This window comes from Colias philodice, chromosome 16 (assembly GCF_061535455.1).
Source record: "Colias philodice isolate Cphi_HAF_F1 chromosome 16, ilColPhil1 Martin Lab GWU primary, whole genome shotgun sequence".
NCBI lineage: Eukaryota > Metazoa > Arthropoda > Insecta > Lepidoptera > Pieridae > Colias > Colias philodice.
The window spans coordinates 5,071,583-5,096,341 of record NC_143101.1 but is presented as its reverse complement, the minus strand read 5'-3'; the positions used below and the strand labels follow the sequence as shown (position 1 = coordinate 5,096,341).

General features: G+C 31.3%; 1 protein-coding gene across 2 annotated transcripts in view; it reads right to left on the bottom strand.

The window, feature by feature from the left end:
• Positions 1-24,759, bottom strand: part of LOC149481633 (uncharacterized) — a 68,066-nt gene that overhangs the window by 20,271 nt on the left and 23,036 nt on the right. Inside the window, exon 1 of one of the 2 annotated variants that reach the window (XM_089705217.1) lies at positions 8,928-9,073. The exons of the other annotated variant lie outside the window; for it this stretch is intronic. The gene's annotated coding sequence lies outside the window, so the exon portion shown is untranslated. Of the gene's footprint in view, positions 1-8,927; positions 9,074-24,759 lie in introns of those variants that run through there. 2 annotated transcript variants of the gene reach the window in all.

Below are 24,759 nucleotides of genomic sequence, written 5' to 3'. Positions count from 1 at the left end.
TTACATTTTCAGTAAAATGGCTCTAGTTCCTTTATATGGCTATAAAAATGGTTCATCCCTAAAGGAGTTGACTGTATGTACACCTTCAGACTGCATACGTTTGTCGTAAAAAAATTTCCTCTATCAATTTTTTTTTGTTGTTAATTTAACCTGACAGAAATAAATCGAAAGCCGCGCGTCAACAGTCAATTTGTAACTGGCACTTTATTAAAATAACAAAACAATAATCGCGCTAAAGGTGACAATAAATCTCTCCATTGTTGATGCAAATTGATAAATAACCACTATCAAGAAGTGTTTATGTTAATAAGCTTCTTATTGTCCAATAAAGTAGCAGGGACATTAGTTTAACATATTGTTGAACGACGTTTATTGACACATTCATTATGGAGCCAAACCCATTGTGTCGATATCTGTCGAATCTTTATTGTACTCGGGTCAGCGCTGCTATTAATTATACGTACATATTCAACAAACTGAGGTAGGCTCTTTATTGATTTATGTGCACGCAAATTGAGTAGCATAGTTACGTGTAGGAAAATTAATAATTTATATATTCATGGATGTGTTTCCGGGTTTACTTCACGGTCTTGTTAGGTAATAAGAATAACTAAACGATTGCTAAATATAGAGGAAAATGTAACACTGCTTTGTTACTTATCTATAGATTAAAATGAATTTTTATTAAATTATAACAAAAAACCATTATCGATTGGGAGCATTGGAATCAATTTGAATACGAAGAATTTTATTACCATAACGGTTTTTGTTGAAAGAAACCATTTTATCATTATTTTTACCTAGGACTTAGACTATTGTGGCCGTCAAAAACAATTTAGATAAACTATTTAGAATATTGATGTAGCCATTTGGTTCTGTTATCAAATTGAAAAATGTATATAAAGTTTTAGAACTCCAAATTTATTGATATACTTTACGAATTTGAACTGTCTGAGTGTCTGAAAAGATAAAAATAAAATTCGTAGGTTCTTTAGATGATGGACTCATTTTTATTTATGACTAGATTCGAGATATAAATGTGATTTACCGATTATGTAGAGCGTCAATTATAGTTAGAGCTTCAGTAGGTAGTTTTGTAGACGGTGTATCGATTTATTAAAAATATTAATTGGTCTTATTTTTTATGCAGTTACCTACATATTATAATGTATAAGTTGATACCTATAAGTTTTTTAAAAAAATCGTAGATGCTTGATGATTTAAAATAAATCAAGACATTCGATTTCATAATTAGGGTACATTAGTATAATAAATTATTCTAAATGCTGAATATAAAATGAAGCAGACACGCAAAATTATCTTTCTGATAAAATATTGCACCAAGGTTTCTTTATTAACGTTATAAGTGATTAAATAGAAATCACTAGTTAATTTTTATATAATTTCGTAGGTATAATATGGCAATATTATTCGAAATCGATGGACGAAGAATGGCCTCGCCTGGTATCTTTAAACGAATTTGACTCTAGTTTACTAAGTATCTATAAGTACTTATAGATAAAATTTAATTCGCATATCTCATTTAATCTTTATAACCTATTTACTTTTCATGCAGAAGATTCTCTAGGCCTCTTTAATAGACCCTAACTCCCGTACAATTTTGCGAAGCGGTTAGATAACCCGACATCGTAGGTAATCTGGAAGTGCATTACAGCCTAGACTTTCTTGTAGGGCATAATTAGTATTCAAAGTTAATTACCTCAAAGCACTCTTGAATAATGGTATAATATTTGCTAGTAATAAGCTAGTAGTAATAAGTTTAGAACCAAATTAATTATTCAATTTAAGTTAATGGACTACCAATAGTTCTCTGTGTTACATTTACTTACGATTGATTGGATACTTGTAAATCTATAATGTCTTAACCAATGAGTTATGGTTATTCGCTATTAAGTCCATGATAATGAGTTTTAAGTTCCTCAACAAGAGGAAATGCGGTCGGTATTTTCTCCGTACAAACGCTCTCATCTTTTTACTCCCTGGATCCCTGGATATTGATCAAAAAGTAATAATTTTTTAAATAGAATTAACTATAAACTTCGATGAAACTTTATTCATAAATAAACATAAGCACCCTCAAAAATGCTAGAAATTGGCTTTTTATCCGCTTTTAATATAAACTTTTTAATAAAACATCTCAAATCATCAACGTATATATTTATCTAATACAAACATGCTACCAGCAGATCAGCTAGTAAGGTTGTGTGCTAAGCAAAACAAAACGAAGTGCTAAAGCATGTAAAACTAAACTATTTGCATATATCATTTGTATCTATCTTCAATCTAAAAACAATAAAAATCATCATATTCTTCTCTATGTGTTCCATACTCATCGGAATATGGTAATTATACCAATTCAAACTGTATCTCAGATTAATCGATCCTAAAAGCATCAATCTATCGTATAGGAGGTATAACAACGTTGACAAGAGAGAATTTTAGAATACTTGGTTTTTTGATATACTGTTTCTCTTCCTATTTCGGTTAGAGTCCGGGCTGTCTGTCTGTCTGGCCGCAGTGGTTGCGTGGTTGTTTATTAGTGCGCATCTTATCTGCACAGGAAAATATCCTTAATTTAAAGTCATTTATTAACGCGTAATTTTTAATCTTTTGCCTTTAGATAGATCCAGCAGACATAATTTTTTTATTGCAAGACGTTTTTTTCGTTGTTAAATAGGTGCCATACGCAATTTTTTATTTCAAAATAATTAAAATGTCATCGAAATAAGTGAAATTCCATCAACATAGGTAACCTACCTATATGTTTTCCAGCATCGGTAAGGTCCACTATAAGTAGGTATACAAGACAGCGAAAAAAAAAATTAAAACGCAGGTTACAACTTACAATCAGGTTTCATGATTATTTTATTATATTCTGTTAGTCTGTTACCTATACTTTTATGTAATTAAAATTAACTGTTTATTAATTTTTTTCCTACCGTCGATAAAGGTTTTAATAAAATAGTAACAACCAGTTAACTCTAAATAGCTATCTGAAGGTTAAAGGTTGGGTTTATTAGAGGTTTAATCACATGTACTTTCCCGTTAAGTGCGTCGATTAATTTTGATAAAAAGCAATTTTATCATAATATAATTATATTGGTTTGAAACCGGTCGATTACCAGCGTCCCTGGTATCATTGGTTCCCGCTAGCTACAGTTATGAGATTCCACTGTATCCCTCATTATGCTGTTATGTAGCGAGATTATAAATAATTACTGATATTTAATATCACGCTATGATCCGGATTTAATTGGTTATGTAAGACAGTTCCCGCTTCCGAGTTTACTCAAACTATAGTATCTACGAGTAGGTAGTAGGTACTTATTAGATTATTTTCTGTGTAGAGTTGAGAGTATGCAAGTGCACTAATAATAAGCTACGAATAAACAACCTCTTTTGTTTTATAAAAGGTTAGAATTTAGAAATAAATGAACCTTATTCATAGGAGAATTGTTAAACTGTTTAAATTCAATACTTCGTTTCATTTATTATTCTGCTTTTTATTTATGCAACTATAAAAAATTATATTCTCAAAATAGGAGTTCAAAGTGTATCTCAATTTGGCAAACTTTTGACATTTTGAGTATTTTGTTAATACGAGTTATAATAATTAAAATATGTACCTATTGCAGAACTGGTTACAGTTAATAATATATACTTTAAATTTATGATAACAGCTACGACCACCCAAATGACAACCGTATTACTTAATCAAGCTTCTTGTCAATAAACGATTAAAACCACAGATTAAAACTTTCGAGATATCCAACTGAATTATGTTAATCGAATCAGAATCTAGTTAAAAAAGACATTGCTGACGCACACATTAAACTATTCCGTAGTTTCTATGAGATTATTAATATGCCATTAGGTTAACCTGAATATGTTATATTATGCCTTCTCAGCATGTGTGTTATTTGATACCCACAACATTTTATCAAAGTAAAGTTTTATAGAATTACCTGTGTCCAACAATATCTGTATAGTTTAAAAATATCTTTAACTTTTTAATTTGAGCGAATACTCTATCTGTATAGTATATTAATTAAGTAGGCTTATTTTAAATAATTTCAAATTTGTTGTTATAATTATAATGATATCAGAGATTACGATACTCTACTATTTAGGTACCTAGGTAATAATATCACAGATCTCTTCGTAGCAAATAGCAATATTATGACGCGGATGTTTGTCCAACAAAACGCCTTACTAATAAATAAACAACGAGAAAGTTAAATTAATGAATATATTTAAGTCACATAATCTAAATTAAAATATTTAACATACGAATTTAACTGAGATCATTATCTAAACAGGAATATCTCACGAATCGCATAAATTTGAAAAATTGATAGTTCGCGTCGTAACGGTATAAATAGTTTTGATGTTGTTTTTTTTCTAAATTAAAAAGCGCCAAAGTATATTAATAATTATTATTGACAGGTACGTCGTTTATATAAATGATCATTTAGTTAAATTGGACACTTTGAGAGTGGATTGTCTCTATATAAATGAGAGTTTATTTATCATAATAATATCTATGTTTAGTAAATGAATTTATTATATTTTTGTAGTTATTATTGTTTTTGCATAATTTTGCGTTATATACTACATATTTAGATATTTAGAACTGATTTATTTAGAAGGTATGTATGTTTATATGTCAATCTTATTTATGCTACTAACGTACGTCGTACGAAATATAATTAAAATTAATTACTTAGATATAAAACAGAAGTTAGACCTTACCCTGAGTAAGCCAGTTTATGAACTGGATACTAGAGAACTGAATACCAGAAACCATACTAGTTATAATACAATATATTTGCAAATGCACATAACACAATATTATATTACCACGGAATGACTGGCTTAACATTAGCATAGAGTTTCTTTAAACATTTTAATGAACATTATTTTTAAATAAATATCATTTAGAATAAATAATTAAGCTGTTACATGACGATTACGTGGTCGATAAATAATATCTTGAGGAGTAGAAATTCAACGTATTCCGTAGTCTGTAACTACAGTATACCTATAATATAATATTATATCCATCAATTTGTTTTTGTATAAAACCGTCCATCATATATTAATTTATATCTGCATTCTAAGTAAGTAGATATTTTTTGGTAAGGATATTTTTATTAAAGTATAATGAGAGGTTGATGTATTCGTGTTTTCTAAGGTAGAGAGTAGAGACGTAATCTTATATCATTTCGATCTCAGTCGATATAAAAAGTAATTTTTTCACGTAACCATCAGTTTCATGTTGAATTCATGGACAGGATAACACAGAGGAAACCAGAAAAAAATTTAAGCTTCAGTTATAAATATAATGGCCTACATTAATTTACATTTTTTACCAAATTTAATTTATAGATATTGTAATTAATTTTTTTATAAGTTTAATGCGTCTATCCCGTGTGTCTATAGTTGTAAAATTAAATAAAAAACAGATAATTAAAATTAGTTACAGATTTTACAAATCAAAGTCCTTTTTGTCTAGTTGGTTCTATTTCCTTAGAATCAGTCGTGTTCACACAAGAATTAAATTAATATTCCTGTAAATAAATCTTCATCGTCATTTGCTACTTTTTTAACATAATATAACAAGTAGTAACGTCGTAATCAATAGCTAGATTCACAAGGTATTGTCTAAACATCATAAGGAAGCAATTAACTCAGATGAGACTCACATCTGATACAAAAGCGTATCGTTATAACATGACACCTGAATTTATTGAGCAAAGTAACTAGTAACTTCTTATTGCAATGATGTAAGAATTTACTATACACACACGATAATGTAACAGTTCATACATTTTGGAAACTGCTACGGAACATTCACTGAATAAACAATATTTGCATTTTTAATCCATATAACTTACTCTTGTCGTTAATATAAGTAAACATATCAAGCAGGTGAAGCCTCGTTTGCCTGAATGAAAAAACAAGTAAATTTAGGACAGCTGTATGAAAACCATAAGTTTCGGTTTTCCTCGTATGTTTATTCCTTGGAACATTTAATGTTGACCCTGTTATACAGAATAACATACGGTAACAATATTAAGGAAGACATAAGATACATTTGGAAGAACCAGCCTTCAAGTTGTGTAAAAAAGGTCGGTTTTTATAAGATAGAGTTCTTGGAGTATTAAAAATGAATGTAATTTATTCGCTGGTTAGTACATGTTAATTATGCATCAATCAATTCAAACGTCTATTAGATTCTTGGTAAAACTTATTAAAATGAAATACTTGAGCATTAATAAAGAAAGTTATCCTCTTGTTTAAAATGACTAAAGTAATTAACTTTAAACCGTAATCATTTTGCTTATTCTTTCAATTATTTATAATCCCATATTTATCACTATTTATATAGATTATACAAAATACATGTACCATAATATTAAAATTTCATCTTTATTTTCAAGATAAAACAACGGGATTTTAAATGAAAGAGTTATAGTATAATGAAGGCTCTATAGATATAAAATTTAAATAATTACGTACTATGCATTAATATATAAAAGTGTAAACAAAATAATATATCATAACGGGTATTCTGTACGTATAATAGGTACCTAGTAAAGTAAGTTGTATTGAATTTCTTCTATAACTGGGCTATAAATTTCAAGGTATAAGGGCTAAATGACAGTATAGCATAATAATTAGGAATTAGGAGGTAATATAATCGTGGTTTTAAATACAAGAATGTAATAATATAATATACCTTGACAACGTTTATGATTATAGCACATGCTTGAGATGCATTAACAAGTAACTTAATATAGGTACTTTATAGGATTAAAAGAGGTTTCATGTGAATACTATTTTATACTTATTTTCATCATTGACATGCTGAAAAACTATTAATTATGTATGAAAATTGCGTTAAATTAATATATTAGAAAATTTAAAATGGCTATAATATATAAACTTAGCGATTTTTGTTTAATCCATACTAATATTATAAATGCGAAAGTAACTCTGTCTGTCTGTCTGTTACTCAATCACGCCTTAACTACTGAACCAATTTGCATGAAATTTGGTATAGAGATATTTTGATACCCGAGAAAGGACATAGGCTACTTTTTACCCCGGGAAATAGGATAGGTTTTATCCTGGAAATCCCACGAGAACGGGAACTATGCGGGTTTTTCTTTGACTGCGCGGGCGAAGCTGCGGGTGAAAAGCTAGTTCCTTATACAAGTATAAAACAAAAAACAGATATTGAGAGTCATCAAAGACAGCTTTTAATTCAGTATATTTATAGGAAAAGTTCCATGTGCGTCATATTTTTGCAATATCGCGTCATTTATGTGGTGAAATTTATTACTTCTAAATTTATTTTTTAATATGATCCTATAATTTCCATAATATAAGATCCAATATTGATCTGAGGAAAAAAAATAATATGATATAGCTTTTAATTTTCTCCTTATTTAATTATAAATAAACTAAATTATTATTTCAAATAATGAAACCTAAAATTTTAGTTGCATTTCTAGGATAATCAAATCAAGTTAATTATTCATATCTCTTATCATAACGTTCCTAATGGGCTAAATACCTGAACCTAGGACTATCTTTTCCAAATTTTAATGGTCTGAATAAATAAATAATAAAAACTTTCGATACATTCTATGAAAGTCGTAAAACAAAGTGTATCACTCCATAGCCAAATCTAGAATTTAAATTTATTTAAATACTGCATTAATTTTATGTCATTAACACTGTCTCGGTATTTTACGAGATCGTAGACATGGCTAATGGACTATTAAATGAAAGCACTATTATATTATTTCTTCTGCTTTTTTATCGAAACAATAAATTATAATATATCAAAGCACACTATGCATCGTGTATGATTTGATAAATTTTTAGTTTTAATGTGAATACTAGTTTTATTGCTTTTCGCTCTTACATCGGCGATAAAACAGTTAAGTAAGAATATGTGTAGGTAGATTATTTTAAAATATTAGACTATTTTATTTAAAAAATTATCAAATAATTGAGACATACCTACGATTTCAATAGTGTTAATGTATGCTAGTATCACGTTGGTTTAATTATTTGTTTAAGCGGGCTCGTGCAGCTATAACTGGTTTAAATTATAAATTATTTTTGTATCCATGAAAAACATCATGCCACGTCTGAAAGCAGCGGAACTTCAATGAAAAAAATATTGGTTTGGAGAGTAAAGGAAATTACGAGGCTCGATTATATTATTATAACTAGCGGTCCGCCCCGGCTTCGCCCGTGGTACATGTTTACGTTTTCTCTACATAAGAACCATCCTCGTACTTCAAGGAATATAATAAAAAAAGAATTATCGAAATCGGTTCAGCCGTTCTCGAGTTATGCGCTTACCAACACATTTTGCAATTCATTTTTATATATAAGATTTGCGAACTAACGGTTGTGTTGTCGATGGAACTAACCTATGGTAAAATCACTATCCAATATAATTAAAGCAGTAAAAGAAAAACAGATACAGATAGTCCACATAATTAGTAAAATAAAAGAAGATTATAATTATATAAGTACTTCATTAAAATAATTATTTTTATTTAAATTAAAATGATAAGATAATTGATATTTAAGTAATATGTCTGTTAGACGAATATATTTAAATTAGATTTAGTAAAATAAATAACAGTTCCTCCATCATATCTATTCTCATCCATTTTCTCAACATATATTTTTTGAAACTAGTAAAACTAAAACTATTATTGCCTCATTTATTTTATAAATTGTATGTAATACATAGAAAGTCAAAATATACTTAATCACTAATAATAGACTCCCGGCATACCTATGCATTCCTGGGTAAATATTTCAATATATCTTTTTATATCTTAATATCGAAAAACAATAAGCAAAAAAGTACTTACATGTTTAATTATTCACAAAACAGTACAAATAATCCAATACAATAATCCATTCACACAAATTACCACACGATTAAAAAAAATATAAATTTTCCCGCGCAATCTGCCGCGTCAACGCCGGGACAGCATGGCGGCTAAGCTACAAATGTTTGCTATCAATGTTGCTTTTGCAGAACGATACTCAATTGATTCCAGTCTCCAACGGCATTCGGATCTTCTCCGTGAATTATTCTAATTGCGGATTCATCTGCAGTTTTGTAAAATTAAATTAATATTATAGATAATATATAAAAACTAAATGCATAGAGCCTTTCTATATGCTTTCTATTGTTTTTTTTCTTGTTTGTTTTTGGTCACAGATAATATTCTTTCGAAAAACATATGAAAGTAATTGATTTGATCAATATTAAATAGAGTATAATAGCTACATAATAATATATAATCTTAATAAACATTCGAAGGTAATAATGCAATGAAGAGGTAAGCTCTATGTTTGTTAATTAAATTTTTTTAACGTACTTGCAGTTTTTGAACGTAACGTAACGTTTTGTTCGAATTCTTTTCTCTATTTTAAAAATGTAAAATAGGTGGATACTTTACTTTTTTACTTCTTATGTGCAAAAAGTAGGCCGTAGAGCTAGGAATTAGCGAATAAATATTTGTACAAACTACAAACGCAATGATGCTTAATTAATTGTTAAAAATGTTTTAAATTGTATTTTTTTATAAATAAAGATGATTTTTTTATGTTGCCTATAAATATTTTAAAAAATTAATTAGGTAATTTTCCTTTTTCAGTAATGACCTACATTTCACGATGATTAGTATAATACTAAAAATATAAATGAAGTTATTTTTTTAATAGGTACTTTCTCATTTTAAGATCGTTATTAAAAAAATGTTATAAAATAAAGTAATTATTTCAGAGACACTAATATTTTACACTAGCAACCAATTTGTCTATAAAATTATTTATCTAAAAGTTTTTAATGTCGCATATAGTATTAATAATATGGTAGTAAATCTTTTGAAGTAGGTATTTATCTAATTTTAACTGCCTTTCCCTTCCATTCTCATAGACACACGTGCGTTCGTTAATTTAAATAAACTTTAATAGATTCTACCGAATCTTAACAGTATCGTATTTTTAATATTTCACACAGAACGCTCAGTTATGCTAAATAAGGTATTAAAACGACCTTGTCAAGAACACCGTTAAAGTTAGTTTTATTGATGTAGAAAGGTACAAATATATTGAATATTTTAATCTGAGTTTTCCCGTAGTTTCTCCGATGTTAGAATATGAACTCCGAAGAGTTTTAATTGTATACGATTAATATTATCAATTGATGTTTGTATGTTTACGCCAAAACTGATTTTATTCATGCATTTCGTATACAAAATGTAATTAAACACATGATTTTTAGCGAAATCAAGGCGAGGTTATTTTTACAATAATACTGCGATTTTTGGGATGAAAAAATAAAGGACTGAAACTATAAAGGACTTCATTCTTTGTAATAATATAGATTACGTATTGACTTTATAACTTTAATCAAACCTGCAATACACGATAGGTATTATTTGATTTTAGTTTGATACAAGTATTATAGAGAGAGATTTTATCTCTATATTATAAAGATTAATAATAAGCTTTCACCGAATGGTGCTCAGTAAACAGATGTTTTTTTTTTTAATTTTTACCCTATTTGGACCCATTTTCTTCTTTCATTTCTAGTTGATTTATGCTTCAACGTTAACCTAGTCGTAAAAACGGGTTTTATTTTAATAAAAAGAAGGCTTAAGCACCCTGCTGAGACAGTTTTTTTTTACTATCATAACTTTGAAGAAATTTAATAAATTGGGATTTATATTTATTATAAGCAAGTAAAAGAAATGTGTGTATTTGATCTATAGCGTTGTTTGTGTTATTGAAAATTTGTAATTCGTACAACTACTATTTAAACTATGTACTATAGCATTCCGCGCGCACCGCTTTGAAGAAAACGTCCCAAATTACCTATATACTAAATAACTAAAACCTTCCTCAAAAAGGACTTCATCTATTAAAATCTTATCGATATCCTTTGCATAGATTTAAAGGTCTGACGTATTCATAGGACTTGTTTTATATGTAGGGATTATTGGTTAATTATTTAATTTAGGGGCTTCTCATCTCTTCTTATTATAACATATTGTTCAGATACCCGCGTATTCATATACACATACCAATTCATCCTAATTCATTATTTTTTTAATTGATGGGAAACAGTAGCATGAGTAGCACAAACGATATACCACACCAAACATTAATCACAACTTTCGCTTAATTGTTTAATAAATAATGAAACATGAACCTTAATTAAAGGTAATGTTTCCGGCCTATTATTAAGATTGATTAAAAATATTTACCATCTTTAGTTTTGTTAATAACTGCTTCATTTTGATAAACCTTTTGAATGAATATGCGTAACTATTAACAAACTATTAAAAAAGCATGTAGCGTTTAATTTCGTATGTAAGTGGTGTATTCAATTTATGATATAAGATAATATCTTCACTACATAGTATAAAACAAAGTCGCTTTCTCTGTCCCTATGTCCCTATGTCTCTATGTATGCTTAAATCTTTAAAACTACGCAACGAATTTTGATGCGGTTTTTTTAAATAGATAGAGTGATTCAAGAGGAAGGTTTAGTATATAATTTATTATGATTTAGACAAAGCGGGCGAAGCCGCGGGCGGAAAGCTAGTATATCATAAATTGAATACACCACTTATATTATAGGTTTGAAAAATTATTGAACCAAAGAATGCTTTATGCTTTTAAGTTAATATATGATACATGAATTTTCATATGTTTTTTTTTATCAATATTTATTGAAGATTGAAACGAATCTTTACGAAAAACTTCTGTTCAGATACCACCTTCATTAAACACATCAGACATTCATGTTATTTTACTGAATAGGAAATGAAATAAAATACAAATGCATTGGAGCAATATATTGTGGAAAAAATATGCCTGATGCCCTTTTTATAGGCTTTGTTGTTTCCTATGCGTATGCAACCATGCGTCTTCTATTACATCGTTTATTTACATTCGGTTATCCACCTTATTTTACCAACCTGCGTGTGCAAAGAATAATAATTAATCACCATATTAAATATAAATCCAGGGTTTAATGATTTTTAGTTTATAGTGGATACTAGCCTTTAAGATGTCGATGACATTTTTCTTGCATTTTTCCGATTTTCCCTATCCGTCATACCGGGAGCCGGTATGGTCGACAGACAGCGAAATTTTGAGATAGACTTTTACATTAACTCGATTTTCTCCGTATCTAGTACGAATCAAGTTAATTCAAGTTATAAATCTTATTGTAAATTGAATAATCTTTATTCACTTTCAACCATTTCTATATAAATACTCAATTAAAGCTAACACAGAACTTTCAACAGAGGGTAGTGTGATATTTAGATAAGTTTCGGTTATAATTTGAATGATTTATTCCATTCTAATACCAAAAACTAATACCACTGGTATTTGTTTCAACTCATATTTTTTTTCTATTCCGAACCGATACCATTGTTTAAACTAATACCAAAACAAGTTCAAAGATATAGGTAAGGTACAGTCAGTAAAAATGCTTTATATGTAAATATAAGACCTTTAATTGAAAAAAAAACAGATAACTCCAAAAAAATCAAATTTTGTTAGCAAACGTCTTGTTCAATGATAAAATATCACTTAAATAATCAACTTTAATATAATTTTAGTTCCTCTCTATACCTGTATAATATTTTTTTTGCAAAAACATCAAACAGGAAGAATTTAATTACAATCTAAGAATTACAAAATATCTCAAAAAATTAACTCTTAATTTATATTGAAATTTATCTGACATAGTTATTATTAGACAGGTACGTAATTATTCACGTCTACCTATCTCATAACAACTATGTCAGGTAAATTTTTAACAAAAAGAAATCACTTTTTATCTAACAATTGTAAAATATCACAGAAAATCAACTTTTTGTATAATCTAATCAGTCATTCATCACCCACATAGCAATGAATCAGCATTTTTTTTTTTGCAATAATATCTAATATGAAAAATTCACTTTAAATCTAACAATTATAAAATATCACAGAAAATCAACTTTTTGTATAATCAAATCAGTCATTCATCACTTACATAGCAATGAATCAGCAATTTTTTTGCAATGAATTCTAACCTTACCTAACAATTGTAAAATTTCACAGAAAATCAACTTTTTGTTTAATCAAATCAGTCATTCTTCACCTATATAGCAATGAATCAGCATTTTTTTTTGCATGCAATAATATCTAATATGAAAAATTCACTTTAAATCTAACAATTGTAAAATTTGACAGAAAATCAACTTTTTGTTTAATCAAATCAGTCATTCTTCACCTATATAGCAATGAATCAGCAATTTTTTTTTGCAAAAACGTCATATATGAATAATTCACTTATAATCTAAGAATTATACTTGACTCTGATTGGTTGTTTCGAATTTTGGAACAATAGAGCAAACTCACCCTTTCTCGCAGGTAAAAAAAATAGCAAGATGATTCACTAAAACTACTCTTACCTTTGTAAAAATATTGGAGTGAAGTGAATTTGGAAAGTTTTAAGCATTATATTACGATTACATAAAAATATTGAAAAACAAATTTACTTTGATTAGGTTTGACTGCGCTGACTGTACCAAATTCAAGTTGTTGGTATTCGTTCGTACATTAAATTAAATTATTTAAAAAGTGGTATCCGTTCGGAATAGAAAAAAATATGAGTTGAAACAAATACCAGTGGTATTAGTTTTTGGTATTAGAATGGAATAAATCTTTGGAATTAAAACAACATTTGGAAGTAATTATAACATTTTATTTACAACTTATCACATTAGGTTTAAAATACAACACAAAATTCAAGTGCCACCATACAAATTTTTTACACAACACACGATCTTAATATCGTCACAAAAAACCGCCACTTGAACGAGTCATCAAAAGTGGGTATCGTATTTCAACCTAATTTTAAATGACGCATGCCGATTTGGACACGATGTTTTGTTTATTAGAAACTTAAGCTTATAAACTATGTATTACGAAAGTATCGCAGCACTATATTATATATATCTTGAGTAGGAGTTAAACAAAAATGGGTCAAAAATTTGGGTCAAAAATTACGTACATTTAAAAACATAGTTTTTGGAAAAAATATTGCAACTAACGGAACTTTTAGACATTTTCTAAGATTTAGATAGATTAAAGCATCAAAACAAATCAACAGAACAGTACAGTTCTAAGAAATATTTCAAGATATAAGTTGTTAAAAGTAGCAAAAAATTGTTCATTTTGGTACCTGGAGGCTATAAAAGTATGGATACGACTTTTCGTAAAACATAATATTTTCAAGGTATGACTCTTATTAGATGTGTTTGTTTTTTACTATCATACATTCAAAACATCTATTCTGGTCATATTTCGGTAATGTAGCAGTCAGCAATAAATTAAAATTTTAATGCATACAAAAATATTCCTGAGGCATATCCATACTTAGGTAGCATCCTAAAAATACGCAATCTGTCGACGTACCGGCTCCCGGTATGATACTACGTAGTATCATATTTCACTACGTATTTTCATGTTTTTGAAACAAATATAATGCTACCCTATGAAATATATCAAAACTAAGTAGTTTTACGTTTTAGATCTAATATCAACTTACCTTTTTATCCATTTCTGGCTGAAATATAACGACAATAAAATCGTCATCACGCGTTCGACCTTGCACATGCTGATAGTTACAGACCGAATTTTAGTGAAAATTAACAGAACTATTATATAATTACTATATATAATCAATATTTAATAACCCATCCATCGTTGCTTTTAATATTCAGCGAATCACTTTAAGATTAGAACAAGTTTTCACCAAAACAAAAATACGTAGTCACCACGTGCGATGACGGAGTTTTGAATGACGCGTGTTTAAATTTTTTTCACTAGCGCTGCTCGTGTTTTGGCGTCACTAGCCGGCCTGTTTCTTCTATAAGCATTTGTAATGTGTCAGAAAGGATAGGGTGATATACAATGAGGTTGTTTATACTAAAAAACAAAACACTCGAACCCACACCGGCCCCCGGTATATCGACATACACGGCGAAAATTTGTTTACACCGGGAGCCGGTATTTCGACATGCAAGAGGCTAGATACTGTCCCGCACATAAATCTCAATTTAATTTTAACTCAACGTTTATCTTTTTTACTTTCATATCTAAAATAACTTGAAAGTGAATCAAGTACACTAATATCAACTTATTATGTAGAGTATCTATGATAGAGTGCAATCAAAGATTCTAAGAATAAAATAAAAATAGAAGTTGGGTGCAATTCCCTGCGTTTTGATCGAGTTTTTTTACTACATGCATAATGAATGCATTGTACTTTCCTCATAGGTAAGGTATAATATTTTAGTCTCTAGGTCTTATTATTTTATATATTATACCAAAAATAACACATAATACTTACACTATGTACTATGTAGTAGGTATAATCCTATCCATTTTTTTCCATACTGACGTATTTAGATGAGGTCAATTAGAGAGATGGCTCTCTAATTTTTAAAAAAACGTCTTTATATAATTCTATTCTGTCCTTTTTTAACGGAGCACTGCAATAAATATCTTTGATATATTTAACGCCTTTATATTAATTCCTTTTAGACACAATTCACATTCAATTAATTTGTGTTAATTTATTAAAAAGTACCGTCATTTTATTAATTGTTATTCAAAATTCTAATTCAGCAATTTAGAATTCCGCGTCCATTTCATCTTACATTCTTGTTTAATATTCACATTCTCAAATTGTTTTATCATCTAGGCCCACTTTACATCACGTTTTTAAAAGATTAGGTCCATCTTCATTAAGAAAATTTTCTAGAATTTGTGAATTGTATTATAAAATTTGAAGAACAGTATATATCGAAAAAACCGTAATGATTTACAAGTGAATGGTTGATTATGGGACTAACATAAAAATCTGCATAGAGCCAGATTCGATCGCATTCGATATTATATCGTGTAGTTTTCATACACAAATCTAATAATACATCTATCGGAACCTTTATATCGTTTTTAATTTACCAATTTAACTACTTACATGTTCACATTTATGATATTTTTTATATTATTATGAATGTAGCAAGGATTAATATATGTAGCTTATTTTCTGTGAAGAGTGCGTAAGCTTACTACTTTTTTCCGTGTGTATTTAGACCATTATGTCTTTAAATTAAATTATCTTTCTATATCATGTAGGTATTCCAATAAAAAGTACCGTATAACACATATGTATAAATGACTCAGAATAATGTACCTATCCACTATTATATTAACGAAGTCGCTGAATATTAGAATATAAACTAAGAAATCTTTTAACTGTACTTGCTTGCATCTTTGAGCAGCTTCTGTTTAAGCTTGTTATAATGTCACATACTACTTCTAGTGGATTTCAATAATATTACCCTATTACATTTGTATTTATAGGTATTTCCATATGTTGATAGTCAATTTCTATGATTATTAACTTTCCTTTATCCTCTTATCCTCGTCTTAGCGTGTAAAATATATTTATTAGTAAACATAACATTTGCAATAATAAACCTCGCGTATCTATATGGAATATAGAAATATTCCATTGATAATTCATAATTCATAATTCATAATTCATAATTCATAATTCTTTATTTACGTTAAACATGGTATTTTTAGATGTTACATTTTTACTTATAGTAGGTACAACATGTTTAGCCGTCATTAAAAAACAGCATGCAAATTTTATAATTTTATATAAAACAATGGGTCCAATTAAATTATCAAATGTTAATTACAAAATTATTACTTATATCATATAAATTAGCTTGTCAATTATAATGTTATTTCTCGTCATCAAAAAATTCTTTAATACTGTAGAAGGACCGATTAGTTAGCCATTCTCCTAATGCTTTTTTACATATGTAGGTATATATTTTGTATTCAACATACTAAATATTTATTGCAGAAATAGTTCAAGATATGTGCAACTAGTTATTATTCTGTGATATAGGTTATATCCGCAAATACCTACACAGTATATTTCAATTAAGAAATCATAACTGTAATAGTAAGAGCGAAAGCTACAACTGTAATCCATCAAGACTCATCAAGGGTAACTATAGGCAAATGACTTGAAACAAAAACTACATTTACACAAATACTGCAATAAGCTGCCTTTCTCATTGCCCTTCGAATAGAAAGTCTATAAAATACTCCTGTATAAGCAAATAGTAGATTGTTTATATATTAGCAAAAGGAGACAAGCTCGCGAAATTTTCCACTAAGCATTATACTTTTAAATTATGTTTATTTTGGATAATATCTATTAGAAATTCATACGATAAATCATTTTTATTTCATCCAAACAAAAATAACAACAACAATCTATAAAACTGAATTGTGTGAACGTTATTTTTAATCTGGCACCTGATGCAAAACCAGCAGGACTACGTAATAAATAAACACATAATATATAGATATATTTAAATGGAAATACAGATATGAGCTAATTCAATCTACCATATCTATGATTCCGATATAACAGTAAAGAAATCGCGAAATCCAGATAATTTATAAAACACAAAAAACGTTATACATATTATAAACAATTAATTAGCTCAATTCTGTATCGCACTGTAATAAAAATTTACAACTATTTGAACAGCAAACTAGTTGCAATGTAAAATAAAAGTCATCTTTTGCTTGTCTAGGGGTCGAGATTCCACATAATCATAAATTATTAACTTAATATGTCAGCTTATAACTCATACAAATAAAACCATATTTTATAAAATTCTTTTGCGTCAAGTTTAACATCTGTTGGCCACAGACTAATCAAAATAACGCAGTTGACATTGGGTCATCGACAGTATAAATTAAAGCATGTTTTTTTATTATTTAATTTACAAACTGATGCATTAATTGTACATGAATTGATCAAATACTTTAGTTTTTGTCACTACTTCAGCAATATTCATTTGACTTTTTACGAACTTCATTTCCTTGAAATAAAGTTGTCACAAAAGTATCATGTCTCGTTGGAATTGTTTACAATACACTCGTTCGTGTTCGACGACGTTTCGACGTCCGAACAATGCAGTCATTCCGTTGATTGACGCTCATACATTTCCCGGATGAATGTTTTTCTCACAAACTAAGTGTCAAGTCGCACGACCATTTCCTTGCATGTAGTTTTATGATCTCAGGTAAAAAATCTACTAATTATATGCATTTCTCAGGTGCGATGTACCTACGTCCGGGTGTAATTTACGGTCTAATATGAAAATGAATGCTGTAACAATAATTAAAGGTAACAATGGTGAAGTCAATGAAACAATCTATGAAAAAATCCGCTTGTTTTAATGCGAGAAAAGAAGTAATCAACATAAATTAAAATTGTTTACACTTGTCTATTTCTTATTAGGTACTGAATTGTAATTTGTATAATTAATAACCTCTTATCACTATCATCACTACATAGTATAAAACAAAGTCGCATTCTCTGTCCCTATTTCCCTATGTCCCTATCTATGTCCCTATGTCCCTTTGTACGCTTAGATCTTTGAAACTACGCAACGGATTTTGATGCGGTTTTTTTTAATAGATAGAGTGATTCAAGAGGAAGGTTTATATGTATAATAACATCCATTAAATAGTGGAGAAATACTGTTATTTTTGAGGTTTCTAATGTGATGTCGTAAATAATTACATTTCTTCCGCTTACATTGCAAACGCAGGTTGAACCCTACGAGTTTTATCAAAATAATGTACTAAGTATTGTACACATTGAAAAGGTCTACAGAAAAGTCCGCGATGGCATATGTCTATCTCTTATGGATAACCCACAATAACTTTTTTTTGTCATTTACTTTTTACGACAAATAATGGCTAATTTTCGAAGCGATTTTAACCAATACAGCATTAATCCTTAACCAATTAAATACCTTGAATACATTGTTCCTTTAATATAGATCTATATGGCCCTTTACACCGTATGATTTAAGTGAATATTTTCGAGGATATTACAGAATTAAAAATTGCGGGACGTACCGTTTGCGGCGGTACCGGCCGGCCGGGCCGCTATGTTTTTATATACAACGTTAAAAGTTTTTCTGTAGTGTATTTAGTATCAGCATTGCACCCGTGCGAAGCCGGGGCGGGTCGCTAGTTGGACTATAAAAGTTATCATTTGATAACCGTGACGGTAAAGTGTACCTAGGTTAAAGGCTTATTACACTACCCGATATGAAGGGCCCTGCATCTAGGGTGGGCGTGTTCCCTAGTTAGTGTGGCGCTTATTACACTTCACTGCGAATTGGGCCCTAACTCAGTTTATACGCGAATGTCTAGAGAGATAAACGTATTGTTGCATTTTACATTATGCCGCCGTCAGCATCGAAACTTCAAAAAGTTGCTGTAGCAGTGGCAACCGTTGACGCAATAACAAATATTAAAAAAAGAAGAGAAAGATCTGGGTGAAAGAGTATTTGCGGTTACGTGAAAAGCTTTCAAATATGCAATACTAAGCGTGCTTGAACCGGGAGTTTTAATGAATTAATGAGAGTAGGTGCAGAACAATTTGAACACTTGTTAAGTTTTAAAACAATTAAATAAACAATTGATTTTCAACAATTTATTTATTTGTTAACATGGCGGTGTGATCACAAACATTTGGAACTTCCCTTTTAGGTTATATAAACCTGTAGTAGGGAAGTTTGGTGACACCTTACATACAAAAGCAGCCACTCCACGCACTAGTCGCGCGGCAACTGAGCTCCCTAACCGCCCTAAACGTTATTACATTACCCAATCTGCAGGGCGCTTAGGGAGCTAGGCAGATCGGGCAGAGCCGATCGCCCTAAATCGGGACACTAACTCCCTAAGTCTTATTACACCGCTCTTAGTTAGGGTTAGGGTCCCTAAAAATTGGGTGGTCTAATAAGCCTCGCGCTGGCCCTCACAGCGTATGGGGAGCGTCCCCCGGGTGGCGGATGGGGGAGTGGTCGGTAGTACAGCCTAGCTACGCTACCGGCTAAGGCCGATGGCCTCGCTGACCAAAGAAGGGTGTGGTCCTCCAGCATTTCGGGGGTTGTGCGAGGGGCTGACAACCCCTCCACATAAAAAATCCAATGTTACGAAACTGACAACAAAGAAAAAGAGACCCGGACCCAATTACGACAACCAATGGCGTGGAATAACGGATAGCCGATTTGCCTCGTGGAATGTTAGGAGCCTTTACCGACCCGGTGCCATATACCAACTGACGACAGAACTTCAGCGATATAACATCACCATAGCTGCGTTGCAGGAGGTTAGATGGCCTGGAAATGGGGAATGTGCTCTGGATGACGGATTTATGTTATTTTATAGTGGCAACTCAGACGGAAAACATATTAATGGAACTGGATTTATGGTAGCTAATAAAAACGTCTCAAATGTCCTTCGGTTTGATCCAATTTCTGAGAGAATATGTGTACTAAGATTGAAAGGAAAATTTTCCAATATAACCATCATTAACGCTTATGCTCCAACTGAATTGGCTGATGAGGAGACCAAAGATAGTTTCTATGACGACCTTGAAAATGTGTATGAACAAGTACCTCAATACGACGTTAAGATACTCTTAGGTGATTTTAATGCCAAAGTCGGGAAAGAAGAGGTATTTATGCCGGCAATAGGTAGACACAGTAAGCATGATCGATCAAACGATAACGGCATTAGACTAATTAGTTTCGCCTCCTCAAAAAATATGGTCATCATGAGCACTGTGTTTCCTCATAAAAACATACACAAGGGAACGTGGAAGTCACCTGACGGCCAAATAGTTAATCAGATAGATCATGTTCTCGTGGATAGTAGACATAAAAACAGCATTAAAGATGTTAAAACTGCTAGAGGTGCTGATTGCGACAGCGATCACTATATGCTGATAATTAAAGTGGTTGCAAAAATTAACATCGCGCATTCAGACCCGAAAGGCAATGGACCCATAATTGAAACAGATAACACAAGAGACTTAGAACTTTCAAGTAAATTTCAGATAGAATAGGCATGACGACAGTATCCATAAATGTTCGAATTAGTGTTTTTAAGGGAATATGTATAATATATAAATTAAAAATAGTGACTTAGAAATATTAAAAACATTAAGATTAATGAGATTATCAATAAAATAAAACATTGAAATTCTGCAGTCAGCCATTTTGACTAAAACACGCTTGACGTCACGTCTACGTAAACAACTCACAACAACTTCGCGGCAGGTGTATTTTGTTGTTATGAATATGCTGAGAATACGCATTTTTATTTATTTTCTATTTTTTCACGTATGCTTTATCGACTCAGAACAGAAATATAATTGCGAATTCACGAATATGTGGTTCGGGTTTCTCTGCGTCAAATTTATACAATCATTTCATATTATTTTCTCACTTTGAACAATTACTAACACTTTTTTTGGGTATTATTTTTATGTAGATTCACATTGCAATACTGCACACCACTTATAAACTTTGAAATTAGATTCTATAACATTTTATAATTAAATATTTGTTTAATTTTACTTCGCTATGCATACAGATAATTACGTATTTACGTAAGAGTGACGTCACGCCTACGCCATGACACCTGTGAGCTGTTTTAGCACAGTTAATAAATATTTTTTGAAAAATGGCTTTTATCTTCGTTAAATTTAAGTATATTAGCGAAATATAGGGTTTTTCTTGTTTAATAAACGTATACACACATTATGGAAGAGGTTTTGAAAATCTTTCGTCATGCCTATTACATAATAAATTTAATAATTTAGATATAACGGATGATGTTGATGCTACCTGGGAAACACTTAGTGGAATAATAAGAGACGTAGGGATGAAAATTTTAGGTAAAAAGAAGAAGCGAAAGAAAAGAAAATGGTGGACAGATGAGTGTACTAAGTTATTTGAAGAGAGGAGAAATCTCAAAGTATTGGCAGAGCAAGACAATCAGTGGATCGAAAGTTACGAACAAGTACGAGCTCTAACTAAAAAGGTTATCCGAAAAGCGAAGCGGCAGCACATGGATAATTTGGTATCTGATATGGAATGCTTGATCCAAACACAACAATGTAAGAAATTTTACCAGGAGATAAGGTCTGTCAAAAAAGGATACAAACCAACATCACAAATCTTAGCAGATTCTAACGGTAACCTCGTAACTGATATGCCCACACTAAAAACTATGTGGCAACAATACTTTGAAGGACTCCTGAATTGCCCAGCTCCTCAGCAAAGAGTAGACGCTCCAGCCGAAATACAAGATGAAGAAACAGTTAATCCTCCAACCTTTCAAGAAGTACGGGAAGCCATTTATAAACTGAAAAATTATAAAGCCCCAGGTATTGACAAAATACCAGGGGAATTGTGGAAATACGGCGGCAAGACCACACAAATAAAACTATTTGAACTCATAGGAAAGATCTGGGATCTGGAACGACAACCAAAACAATGGAATACAGGAATCATATGCCCAATCCACAAAAAGGGAAGCCGAAAGGAATGCTGCAACTATAGAGGCATAGCGTTGTTACCATCAGCGTATAAAGTTCTGTCCTACGTGTTGCTACGGAGATTGCAGCCACTAGCAGAAAACATTCTGGGTGATTATCAGTGTGGCTTTAGGCGCAATCGTAGCACAGTAGACCAAATCTTTCTCCTAAAACAATTAATGGAGAAAAAGTGGGAATACGCACAGAGCATTCACACGGTCTTCGTAGATTTTGCTAAGGCGTATGACAGTGTAGATAGACCTGCTTTATATAATATCCTAAGGAACTTTCAGATCCCTCCAAAATTGGTCAGGCTTGTTGAAATGGCTACTCAAGAAAGTAATATAGTAGTAAGAGTTGGAGCTGAATTCACGAATGAGTTTGCCGTCATAAGCGGTCTGAAGCAAGGAGACGCTTTGTCACCTCTACTTTTCAACCTTGCACTCGAACACGTCATTAGAAAAGTCCATAACCTTAATGGTGGAGTAACTTTAAACGGACAGTACAAGGTTATCGGATATGCCGACGATCTCGCAATGGTAGGGGAAACGAAGCAGCAAGTGACGGAGGCTGTAGCATGCCTTAAAGAAGAAGCCGCTAAGATTGGGCTTAGTATTAACGAATCCAAAACGGAGTACCAGCACATGCGCCGTTATAGAAACACGAGACAAAAGCGGGAAGACCTAACTGTTGGAGACACCATTTTTAAGGGCGTAGCTACATTCAAGTATCTTGGATGTCCTGTAACAGACACTAATAGTAGAGAAGAGGAGATCGAACTTCGTGTCCAAAACACTCTTCGGTGTAACGCAGGACTTCATAAGATACTTGGGTCCAAATTATTGAGCAGACGTACAAAGTTTCGAATCTATAAAACCGTGATAAGGCCGATTCTTATGTACGGCTGTGAAACCTGGACGCTCACCCAAAAAGAAGAAAAGAAGCTTCTCGTAACGGAACGCAAAGTACTCCGTAAAATATTGGGCCCGATACCCTTAAACGACGGTAGCTGGAGAATCAGATCAAATAAGGAGCTGGAGGAACTTTTTGCTGCACCAAACATCATAGGCGAGATTAAAGCGCATAGGCTACGATGGTTGGGGCACGTTCTGCGGATGGGAGATGATCGGGCTGCTAAGCGGGTTTACTTGGGGCGTCCCTCAGGCCGCCGGCCGGTTGGCCGTCCTAAGTATCGCTGGGCGGACCAAGTGAATAACGATCTCGTGGCACTGCACAGAAGAGACTGGCAAAACATCGCACTGTGCCGGGATAAGTGGCGTCTTTTGTTGTCGGAGGCCAAGACCCACTTTGGGGTCACTGCGCCAGATAGTAAGTAAGTAAGTAAGTAATAAGCCTTTTAGGTAGGTATAATATAAATATCGGCTACTGATGCTACTGCATTGCTATAAATATGTATGAAAACACTAAAGAACTAGTAATTGCTCTTTATCACGTAATTGGTGAATTGGCGACATACTTCAAACAATTACAATCCTGATTTTTAAGGGGACTAAGGGTGACAAATCAACATCGAGCTATGCTGCGCTGTACTGCGCTGTGCTGTGCTGTGTTTCTTAAGCTACGTTTTTTTAGGGTTCCGTAGCCAAAATGGCAAAAACGGAACCCTTATAGTTTCGTCATGTCCGTCTGTCCGTCTGTCCGTCTGTCCGTCTGTCACAGCCGATTTACTCGGAAACTATAAGTACTACAGTGATGAAATTTGATGGGAATATGTGTTGTATGAACCGCTACAAAAATATGACACTAAATAGTAAAAAAAAGAATTGGGGGTGGGGCCCCCCATACATGTAACTGAGGGATGAAATTTTTTTTTTCGATGTACATACCCGTGTGGGGTATCAATGGAAAGGTCTTTTAAAATGATATAAAGTTTTCTAAAAAACATTTTTCTTAAAGTGAACGGTTTTTGAGATATCAGCTCTCAAAGTCGTAAAAAGTATGTCCCCCCCCCTCTATTTTTATAACTACGGGGTATAAAATTCTAAAAAAAATAGAGGTGATGCATGCTAATTAACTCTTTCAACGATTTTTGGTTTGATCAAAGTATCTCTTATAGTTTTTGAGATAGGTTGATTTAACTGTAATTTATTATATTTGCTGCTACGGAACCCTTTGTGCGCGAGCCCGACTCGCACTTGGCCGGTTTTATTAACAATTAA